General features: G+C 50.8%; 1 long non-coding RNA gene across 1 annotated transcript; it reads left to right on the top strand.

Moving 5' to 3' along the window:
- Positions 1-2,263: 2,263 nt before the first annotated feature.
- LOC129651123 (uncharacterized) lies at positions 2,264-8,551 on the top strand. The gene is made up of 3 exons (XR_008714014.1): positions 2,264-2,396; positions 3,172-3,327; positions 7,898-8,551. It is a non-coding gene; the product is annotated as an uncharacterized LOC129651123 (long non-coding RNA).
- The last annotated feature ends 2,322 nt before the right edge of the window (positions 8,552-10,873 follow it).

The raw sequence follows: 10,873 nt of genomic DNA, 5'->3' as shown, positions 1-10,873 counted from the left end.
GTGGGGGCTGTTTTCATATGTATGTATGTATCTGGTGGTGTCAGGTCTTAGTTCCAGCCCATAGGATCTTTCGTTGCCGCAAGCAGGCACACGAACTTAGTTGGCCCATGTCATGTGGGATCCTAGCTCTCCAACCACGGGTCGAACCCACATTCTCTGCATTGGAAAACCGACTCTTAATCACTGGACCACAGGGAAGCCCTCTTAATACAAGGGCACTAACCCCATGCATGGGGCTTTCCTGGTGGCTCAGTGGTAAAGAACTTGCCTGCCAGTGCAGGAGACATCAGTTTGATCCCTGGGTCAGGAAGATCCCCTGGAGAAGGAATATTCTTGCCTGGAGAATCCCATGGACGGAGAAGCCTGGCGGTGAACAGTCCCGGGGGTCGCAGAAGAGTCAGACAGGACTTAGCAACTAAACACAACAACAATCCCATGCAGGGGAGCTCTGCTTTCATGACCTAATTATTTTTAAAAAGCCCCACCTCCAAAGCCTCTCCTTAGGAGTTAGGTTTCGATATATGAAAGGGGGGATGCGCAAACAATTATCTATAGCAGAGGTCTTTCCGTCTCAGTGGGTGGGACCCTGCCACATTCTTCATGCGCGCCGTTTGGTACTTCCCTGTGTGGATGTGTTTTAGGAAAAACTCACTCACTCACTGTTTCCTTCTGCTTACGCTTGCAACAGTTCTGACGCCAGATGTGTGGGTTTTCACACCAGGCAATTCTGACCCTAACGGCCTAGGTTAGCGGAGACCCCATAGGTTCAAAGTCCCAGCCCCATAAGCCATGGGTCCTTAGGTTACCTACAACTTCCGTCTGACTCGGCTACCAATCAGAGGCTCCAAGGACCCCCTCTTTGGGTTTGATAATTTGCTGGAGGGTCACAGAACCCAGGAAAAGAGTTTACAAACTGTTGCTGATTAATTACAAAGGATACCTTCTCAAGGCTACAAGGCCACTGGATTCCAGACCTCCGGCTACGTGACTGCAGGACTCAGCTACAGGCTAAAAATTAACCATCCCTTCAGAGCATTCTTCATTGGCGGGGTATAAGAAAGACCCCGTCAGAAAGGGAGGACACTGGTTCTCTTTAAGGGCCAGTCACCCTCTCATTTTCCCTGTAATAAATTTCCTTTTCTTGCCTGACTTCCCAGTTCACTCTGTTTTTTTTTCACCCTTGCCTTCCATTCTGGGAGGGAATATCCACCTCAACAGGGTGGGCTCCTCTCACGAGCCCACCTCTGGCGGCCCCCTCCCTTGGACCTTGCCGAGACACCGAGACGAGCTCCAGGACAGGACTCTCCACTTGCCTTGCTGGACTGACATCCACACACCGGCCCACATTTCATCCCTCAGTTGCAAGGGTGAGTGAAATCCCATTACCTCGAGTTCTCTCTCTCTCTCCTCCACCCTCCTCTCGTTTCCAAGTCCTAGAGCTAGGCGGGAGGATACCCATTGACCTCACTTTGAAATAGGGGACACCCATTTCAAAGCAGACTATTATTCTTCTCTGAGAAGGTCCTGAGAACAGAGACACCTTTTGCCTGGGCCCTTTCTCCTCGTTTTCTCTCGCCCTCGTCTAACCTCCCTATTTGGCCACAACGGGAAATTCTCAATCCCAGCCCTCAAGGATTACTCTTCTAGGATGCCTTCTCTGAAACCTAAAAGCCTTGGGCTTCCAATGGGAGATAAGACCAAAAAGCCTTATTTACTGTTCTAACACTGGCCACAATACAGACTTGATAACAGGTCCCAATGGCCAGAAAACAGAACTCCTGATTATAATACCCTATGGGACCTCGAAAACCTCTGCAAGTGGTCAGAGATCCCTTCTGTTCAGGCTTTCTTCGCTCTCTCCGCTCTGGACCCTCCCTCTGCGAATCCTGTTCTACTTCTCAAATACTCAGCCTACTCTGGGCCACATCCTCCGCATATAGTGTCTCCCATCCCTGTTCAGACTTTCCTTCTTCCTTCAACCTTTCCGACCACAGCCCACCCCCTGTCACTCCCAATCGCCTTGTAGCCACTCCAGATCCAGTTCCACAACCTCCACTTTATGGTCCCTTCTCCATCAAACCCCCTCCCCTGCCTGTTCCAAAGGCAAGCTCTGAGACCCCAGCCCCACCCTCTATCCCGAGGGTCCCAAGGCTCTACCCCAACCTCCGTAGATCCCCTCCCCGTAGCCGGTCCTGAACAACATTAAAACAGGAAACTTCCCCTCAGGACCCCGCTCCTTCCCCTGCCTGACTCCTCTTTTCCAGGAAGCAGCTGGAGCAGAAGGCTTTGTTTGGGTTCCTGTCCCAGCCTCCCTCACCGATCTATCTATCGCAAATCAAAAAGCAGCATCTTGGTTCCTTCTCCTCAGACCCGGATAATTATCTAGAAGAATTCAGGTATCTTACCCAGTCCTACGACTTAACCTGGCATGATATTTACATCATCCTTTCCTCCACTCTCCTCCCAGAAGAGAAGGAACAAGTATGGCAAACCTCCCGGGTGCAAGCTGATGAGATACACAGGGCTGACGACACGAAGCCTGTAGGGGTCACGGCTGTCCCCCGCCAGAGATGATCCTGGGATTATCAGGCAGGGAGACCTGGGCCAGCAGCCTGTCATCACATAGTGGCTTGCCTCATTGTGGGCCTTCAAAAGGCAGAACATAAAGCTATCATCTTTGATAAGCTTTGGCTAATAATTCAAGGGCTAGACGAAAATCCGGCACAATTTCTAGCCAGGCTAATGGAAGCCCTACAAAAATATACAAGATTTGATCCCATTTCAGCAGAGGGCACCATTGTCCTTAACACCCACTTTATCTCCCAATTGTCCCCAGACATCTGAAAGAAACTAAAAAAGGCAGAAGGCCCTCAACCCCCTCAACAAGACCTTTTAAATTTAGCCTTTAAGATTTTCAGTAATCGGGAAACACAGGCAAAGCTAGAGAAGGTCCAACGAGATCAGGCCAAATACCACCTTTTAGCCACTGCCCTACATGGCTCCAAATTTCTATCAACCAACAAAGGCAGGAAGCCATGTGGGCCCTGCTTCAAATGCGGCAAAGAAGGCCACCGGGCCCACTCATGTCTAAAGCCAAGGCCCCCTCCAGACCCGTGTCCCAGCTGTGGCACAAAGGGACATTGGAAGGTTAACTGCCCAAATCCCCCTTAGGGATCCGGACATCCCCTCCTGGTCCCGAGCAGCAGTCCTCTGACCCAGCTCTGCCCAGCCTCCTTGGACCCGCTGTTGAGGATTAGAGGTGCCCAGGGCTCCAGGCCCCGACTCTCGCCACCTCTAAGGAGCCCAGGGTAACTCTCACAGCGTCAGGTAAGCCGATCTCTTTTCTCACCGACACAGGGGCCACTTACTCTGCTATGCCTGCCTACTCCGGAAAAACCAAGGTCTCCCAGGTCTCTGTTATGGGGATTTTCGAATAACCGAGCCTCTACCTTGCACACTTCAAGATACCCCATTTTTGCATTCTTTTCTCATACTCCCCAAATGCCCCACTCCTATTCTTGGAAGAGACCTTCTCACAAAGTTCAAAGCTTCTATTACTATCCCAACCCACCTTCCAATCTAGCCTGGTTGCTGCTCCTTAACACCCACCACCTCTGCAACAACAGGCTCCTTTCTGTTTTCCTAGACAAAACTCTGTAAACAATTCTCAGCCTCAACTAGGAACTGTAGCACTGCACCCCTGTAATTACACTTCACATCTCTCCTTCCGTTCAGGCCGATCGGTCTACCACGTCTCGGGAACTGCAGGACATTCTTTCGCTTTCTCAGGGAGACTCCCTTCTACTCCTCTTGTAGAGGCTACGCTGGCGAGGTCACTGTCAGTTTCAGAGACTACTAACAAGTTCCCAGAAAGACTCCTATTTGCTATCGATTTCAGCTGTTGTCTTCTTACTGCTGGAATGTTTTTCTCATGTGGAGCCACCGCCTATTTATATCTTCCCATTTATGTCTTCCAGCTAACTGGACAGGAATATACACCCTTGTATATCTGACCCCAGATACTTCAATTGCCCCTAACAATCAGACCCTCCATATCCCACTAACTCATAACTGACCCCAGACGGGCAATTCAATTCATTTCTCTATCGATCAGTTTAGGAACAGCGGCTGGGGTTGGGACAGAAACCACAGGACTCACAACCTCTTTAAATTACTACCAAAGCCTTTCTAAAGACCTCACTGAGAGCCTAGAAGAAATGGCTACCAGCCTTATAACTATCCAAAACCAGCCAGATTCCCCGGCAGCCGTGGTCCTCCAAAACAGAAGGGGGTTAGACCTTCTAACGTCAGAAAAAGGGGGCCTATGTCTATTTTTGGAGGAAACTTGCTGCTTCTACACCAGCAAATCAGGCGTTGAAATCAGCAAGAAATCTGACAAACAGGCCTCAAGAACACGCCAACACCTCAGGAATTCATGGGAAAACTGGCTGAACAATTGGACTTGGATGCCCTGGGTTCTACACTTTCTAGGCCCTCTCCCTCTACTTACCCTTATTCTAACTTTCAGCCCACGTTTAATGTGTCTTTTTTCAAAATTTCTTCAGGGCTGCTTACAAGGCTCCACCAGCCGAACTATCCACAAGCTACTTCTAACTAACTCAAATTATCAAAATCTTCGACCCCACACAGATCCCCTTGACCCACATTCCAGCCTTTTCTTATCTCATCCCCATGATGCCCCTGTCCCGAAGGAAGCAGTTACAGAAGACTGACCTTTGGCCCTTATCCTAAATCAAAAAGGCTGGAATGATAGGGTCTACATGGGGGTTCATTGTTAAGATGGCTCATTATGTTGACCTCGCAAACAAAGAATAAAATCACAATGACCCTTGAGACTGACCAAATTGCCCAAATGACTTTCTGTTTTCTCACTGGTGTCTACCTTCTGAAAGGTACAAGACCACCAGATTCCAGACCTTTGGCTACATGACCACAGGACTCAGCTACAGGCTAAAAATTAACCATCCCTTGAGAGAATTCTTCATTGGCGGGGTGTAAGAAAGACCCCGTCAGAAAGGGAGGACACTGGTTCTTCCCAAGGGCCAGTCACCCTCTCGTTTTCCCTCTAATAAATTTCCTTTTCTTACCTGACTGCCCACCTCACCCTCTTTTTCTCTGCACTCGCCTTACAGCAGGCAGTTCTCGGGGTGCCCGGGGTCTTGTAATCCTCAAGCACCCCTGTAGAGGGTCACAGGACAACCTGAAAGACATTCAGGATGGCAGGGAGAAGAGTTACATAGGCTTTAGCATCTTACCGACACTCACAAGCCCTCTTAAGAGGCGCGCCCGAGGCCTTCTGCCTGTAACCTTTAACTGCCAAGTGTATACAGAGGAAAGGAAATCCCCCTGCGTCCCTTTGACCACAGGGGGCATCCCTTAGTGCAGTACCGCTTAGCGACACTAGGTGGCGGCCCTGCACCATCAATGCCAGTAGCAAGCGGAGGCAGATGCTGGTTCCCTTCTCTGGAAAACCCCTCAGTTTCACCCACCCAAGTCCATTCTTTCCTGACTTTGTCCTGTGGAGCCCGTGGGTGAGGGGAGGTAAACCTAGAGCATAAATGGAAAGGAACTCTAGGGTCTTGTGTTGGCTAAATTCTGAAGAGAGAGGATGACTTTCTCAACACACCCCACCATTTGGGTCTCCAGGTCCCACCCCACTCCAGTCCCTAGACTCTTAGCAGCCTCTTCACTGGCCTCCCCATCTTCATCCAAACCAGTCTGTTACTGTGTGGTCCATGGAAAGAGCTGGAAAGAGTGTAGGACTTGGGTCCAGCACTCTCCTCTGGGCTCCACCAGCCGTGTGGCCTTAGGCACAGCCCTAAACCTCTCTGAACCTCAACAAGAAAGTGGACATACCCCTTCATTCAATAGAACTTCATTGTGTTCTAAAAAAAATTAGAGGGAGGGGATATATGTATACATATTGCTGATTCATTTCCTTGTACAGCAGATTAACACAGCTCTGTAAAGTAATTACGTGTGTCAGTCGATCAGTTGTGTCTGACACTCTGAGACCCCATGGTCTGTAGCCCGCCAGGCTCCTCTCTCTGTCTGTGGAATTCTCCAGACAAGAATACTGGAGTGGGTTGCCATTCCCTTCTCCAGGGGCTCTTCCTGACCCAGGGATCGAACCTGGGTCTCCGGTACTGCAGGCAGATTCTTTACCACCTGAGTCACCAGGGAAGTAATTATACTCCACTAAAATAAAAATAAATGAGCCTGTAGGAAGAAAAAAATTTAGTTTAAATCCTAGCTATGACTAACAAAGAAACCACTAATATTTTACTCCCCAGGAAAGGTATGTCATCAGAGCTTTTTTGAGTTTGCGAACTGATGACTTCAAGGTCCTTTGCCCTTCTCTCCCAACGGTCACGATGTCTCATCTCCTTGATCTGAATGTCACGAGGGAGCCTTGGGATTGCTCAGAAGTGAAAGGAAGCCTGTCATTCTGCTGGGTTGGGAAACCGGTCGGTGGTTTCTCCTCTCTGCTGCCTTCCTGCAAAGCGGTGCAAAGGGCAAAGCTTCTCATTTGAAAACTGAGTGTGTGGTCTTTACTCACAAAGCCTGTTTCCTCATTGTAAAACTCGCCCTGACCTACCTTGCAGGATCGCTGTCAAGATTGAAAAATGTAAACATGTCTGACGAAGCCCCCTTTCACAGATAGCTATGTGAGTATAAACTAGTAGAATGCAATTTCTCAATTAAAAAAAAACCCTCCATTGGGACTTCCTTGGAAGTCCAGTGGTTAAGACTCCATGCTTCCAGTGCAGGGGGCATGGGTTTGATCCTTGGTGGGAGAACTAAGATCCCACATGCTTCACAGCACAGCCAAAAAATAAAAAATAAACCAACCTCCATTACTTACAAGATAAAATAAAAACACTTTATCCTGATCCCTCAGAGTCTCCAGCACATGCCCACCTGCCTGCCCAGTCTTGCTGCTGTCCATCATCCTCCCAACATGTCCTGTGATGCAGCCCACCCCAGAAACCAGAAGTTTTCCCCCAGAATCACCCCTGTGTCTTCCTGCTTGTTCATTCCACCTGGACTGTCCTTTCCTCATTCCTCCCTATCAAGATCATTGCTATATTTTTAGGCCTATTAAAAGAAAAGCTTAGACTGTGCTTTTTGGTTAGTTAGAAAAGTAATGCATGCATATGGTATGAAATGAAAAACAAGTCTCTGTTTCTCTCCTCTTAATTCCCCTCCCTCAAATGCAAGGTCACTCCACAAACACACTTCCAGAAGTTTATGTGGATCTACCAGCATATATATGTACATTCTCTTTAAATGTAGGTAAATGGAATTATCGCTTCCCTGGTGGTTCAGTGGTAAAGAATCCACCTGCCAATGCAAGAGATGCAAGAGACTTGAGTTTGATTGATCCCTGGGTCGGGAAGATCTCCTGGAGAAGGAAATGGCAACCTACTCTTGTATTCTTGCCTGGGAACCTACCATGGACAGAGGAACCTGGCAGGCTACAGTCCGTGGGATTGCAAAAGAGTTGGATATGACTTAGTGACTATACAACAACAAATGGAATTATACTTACATATTAAATATGTAAGTATAGCTATACTTATATATTAACATGTAACTTGGATGTATTCCAAATCAACACAGAGAGAGGTGGGCTCCCTGCTTTTAACAGCTGGGTGAGGGACTTGCCTGGCAGTCCAGTGGTTAAGACACTGTGCTTGCAATGCAGGGGTCACTGGCTCCATCCCTGCTTGGGGACTAACATCCTACATGTTATGTGGTGTGACTGGGGGGCAAGAAAAGCAAACAATTGAAAAAGATCAGAAAAAAAAAAAATAACTGGGTGACATTAGCACAAATCCCCCCCTGTTCTATTTAACAGCCTTCTCTCCAACAGGTGCTTGCTGTTCAGCCAGTGCTGTGATGAGTATCCCCGCCCCATGTGGCCGGGCAGGGATACGTTCCCATGGGACGCATCCATGACGTCAACCTCCACTGCAATCCCTCCCCTCCTGGGGCCTCCTGCAGAACTTTCCTTGAAGTTCCTGGGCTGAGCATTTGCCAGAAGCTAGAGTCAGATGGTGACTAGGTTCAAATACCAGTTGCTCCATCAACATCTCTCCCTGCGTCAGTGTTCTCATCCCTACAAAGGAGATGATAATCATGGTACCACTTCCAGAGTTGTCTTGAGTATTACATGCAATAACGTGTTATAGCCCCTGGATCAGGGGAAGGACTCAGGATGGCTCGCTGCCCTCTCCTTCCCCCTCTGATATCCTATCTACCCTATGGAGTGCCAAGCTTTGCACGTGGGCCCTGGTCTAGTCTAGTCTGCACGCCGCAGCTTCCCCGGATGTGGATGTGGTGGGTGCACAATAAATAAATGGCCCGTGCGTGTGCCGTGAGGTGCAATCCTCCAGCTTTGGCCTGACCCCCACTCCGCTAGGCCTGGGGGATGGGGAGGAGTAGAGGTGCCTTTCTCTGGATGGTCCACAGCACCCCCAAGTCCCTCCCCCTCTTTCCTTACCATCCACCCCCATCCGGGTCAGTGATAAATAGCAGGAAGGTGGGGGTCAGGAGCTTCATAAAAAGCCAAGGCCCTGGCCCACCCTGGGACCAACATCACTGTCTGATTCTGGTCCCCACAGGGACCAGACACCATCTGCCTCCCCCACCCCTGGCCGGTGTCTCACTTCAAACTTGGCTCCTCTGGGCCAGCTACGTCTCTCCCAGGGGTGGGTTTGGGGGGAATAAGAGCCTGCTCAGGGCTGAGAAAGGGGCATTTGGACACTGGAGCTCACCCGAGATCTCACCACCGCCCCTGCGCCCCCACCAATGATTTTATTTGTCTAGTCTACCGCAGGAGGCTAGGCCAGAACATCAACATCCAGAGGAGGGAACAGGGGCACCTGGGCAGCCAGACCCCAACCAAGGGGTGGGAAGGCCAGGATGGAGTGACTGGGCACCAGCAGGGCGTCAGTCGGGCCCACACACACCCGGGGGACCAGTTAGCTGGGTCCTGAGGATAGATGCCTCTGGGAAAGGAAGGTGCAGGGGTTTGGGCCCGGCTGCAGGGCACATGCTTGAGCCGTCCTGCAGGAGTGGGCACCTGGGGCGGAGGGGACTCTGCCTGCCCCCACCCCAGTGGAGCTACAGGGCCAGGGGCGAGGCTGCGGCAGAGGAGGGAGGCTAGGAATCAAAGCTGAGCTCCTCTGGGCTGAGAGCAAGTGGAGAGACTGGCTCAAAGTTGAGGAGACATTGAGGTCCTCCTGTGGCAACAGTAACAGCATTAGCGGTCAACGATGGCAGCTGCTCAGTTATGAGCACTGCCTCCTGCCCTCAAGGGGCTTCTTGTAAGACACAGGGCCTATTTTTCAGCTCAGTTCAGCCACTCAGTCGTGTCTGACTCTTTGTGACCCCACGGACTGCAGCACGCCAGGGTTCTCTGTCCATCACCAGCTCCCAGAGCTTGCCCAAACTCATGTCCGTTGCGTTGGCGATGCCATCCAACCATCTCATCCTCTGTCCTCCCCTTCTCCTGTCTTCAATCTTCCCCAGCATCAGGGTCTTTTCCAGTGAGTCAGTTCTTTGCATCAAGTCCCCAAAGTATTGGAGCTTCAGCTTCAGCATCGGTCCTATTTTTTTATCAGGGCCTATTTTTACCTCCATTTTTATTTGTTTATTTATGCAAGATCTTAGCTCCCTGACCAGGGATCGAACTTAGGCTCCTAGCAGTGGAAGCACACAGTCCTAACCACTGGACTGCTGGGAAATTCCTTTTACTCCTATTTTATTTATTTATTTATTTTTAATGAATTATTTATTTAATTCAATTATTTGCTTGCACCAGGTCTTAGCTGTGGCTTGTGGGGATCTAGTTCCCTGACCAGGGATTGAACCTGGGCCCCCAGCCTTGACAGCAGAGTCTTAGCCACTGGACCACCGGGGAGTCCCTTACCCCCATTTTAAAGAGAAGGCAGCCGCAGGCCCAGGGAGGTTGAAGGATCTGAGGCTCCTGTGGCGGTAGAGATGCCGCCACCAGTGGTTTCACGGGTCGGAAGGTGGGACAGGGTGGCTACTATGTTGAGAACAGGCTCAGACAGGCTCTGCGGCCGGAAGGCTGACCCCGCAGTCCAGTCTCCAGATCTTGAGTGCTTTCCTCGGACGCAGGCACCCGTGAGAACCAAGGTCCTGCCCCATTAGGAAGGTTCCGTGTCACTGGGCCAGAGGCCACACGGGTTTGTGGTTTTTTTTAACTGGGTCTCCCCTAAAGGAGATTCCTGGAACTTTACCAGAGACCCCGCCGCCACACAGGCACTCAGTGAGGGCTTCTCCCAGTAGCAAACCCCAGGTCCCCTTCTGTCCTCGGCGCCAGGCCTGGACGCAGTGCCGGGGGCGAGTGGGCGGGGGAAGTTGAGTAAGAGCCGGTCTCAGCCCGGCAGGGAGCCTTAGCTGCAGCAGGATGCGGGGGAGGGCGCGTTCGCGGTGGACTAGAGTCTAGAGCAGCGATGGAAATCAGAGGAGGCGTCCCGGAGGCGGCAACCGCAGCAGGACTTGCAGGCGAGACTCTCCAAATGAGTTTGAAGGAACGCCTGAGGGCTAAAAGGCCCGAGGGAACAGGCTCATTTGATCCAGGGATGAAGGCTCTGGAAGGGGGCTGTTATTGGAGAGGCTTTTCTTGGAAGTTGACGGGATGATGGCACTTCAGACCTAGATTATACGTTTTATCGGGGGAGGAGTGGACAGCGCCCGGAAGAGAGTAGCTCCGGCGGAAAATAGGGTTTGCCCGGGCGGGGACAGTACGACCCTGGAGCTACAGAGGATGCTGGCCTAGGGGGACCGACAGAGGCCCCGCCCCCAGAGCTCGGGCCCG

Source organism: Bubalus kerabau, chromosome 4, assembly GCF_029407905.1.
Source record: "Bubalus kerabau isolate K-KA32 ecotype Philippines breed swamp buffalo chromosome 4, PCC_UOA_SB_1v2, whole genome shotgun sequence".
Lineage (NCBI taxonomy): Eukaryota > Metazoa > Chordata > Mammalia > Artiodactyla > Bovidae > Bubalus > Bubalus kerabau.
The sequence above is the reverse complement of the archived record's forward strand: the minus strand, read 5'-3'. Positions and strand labels throughout refer to the sequence as shown.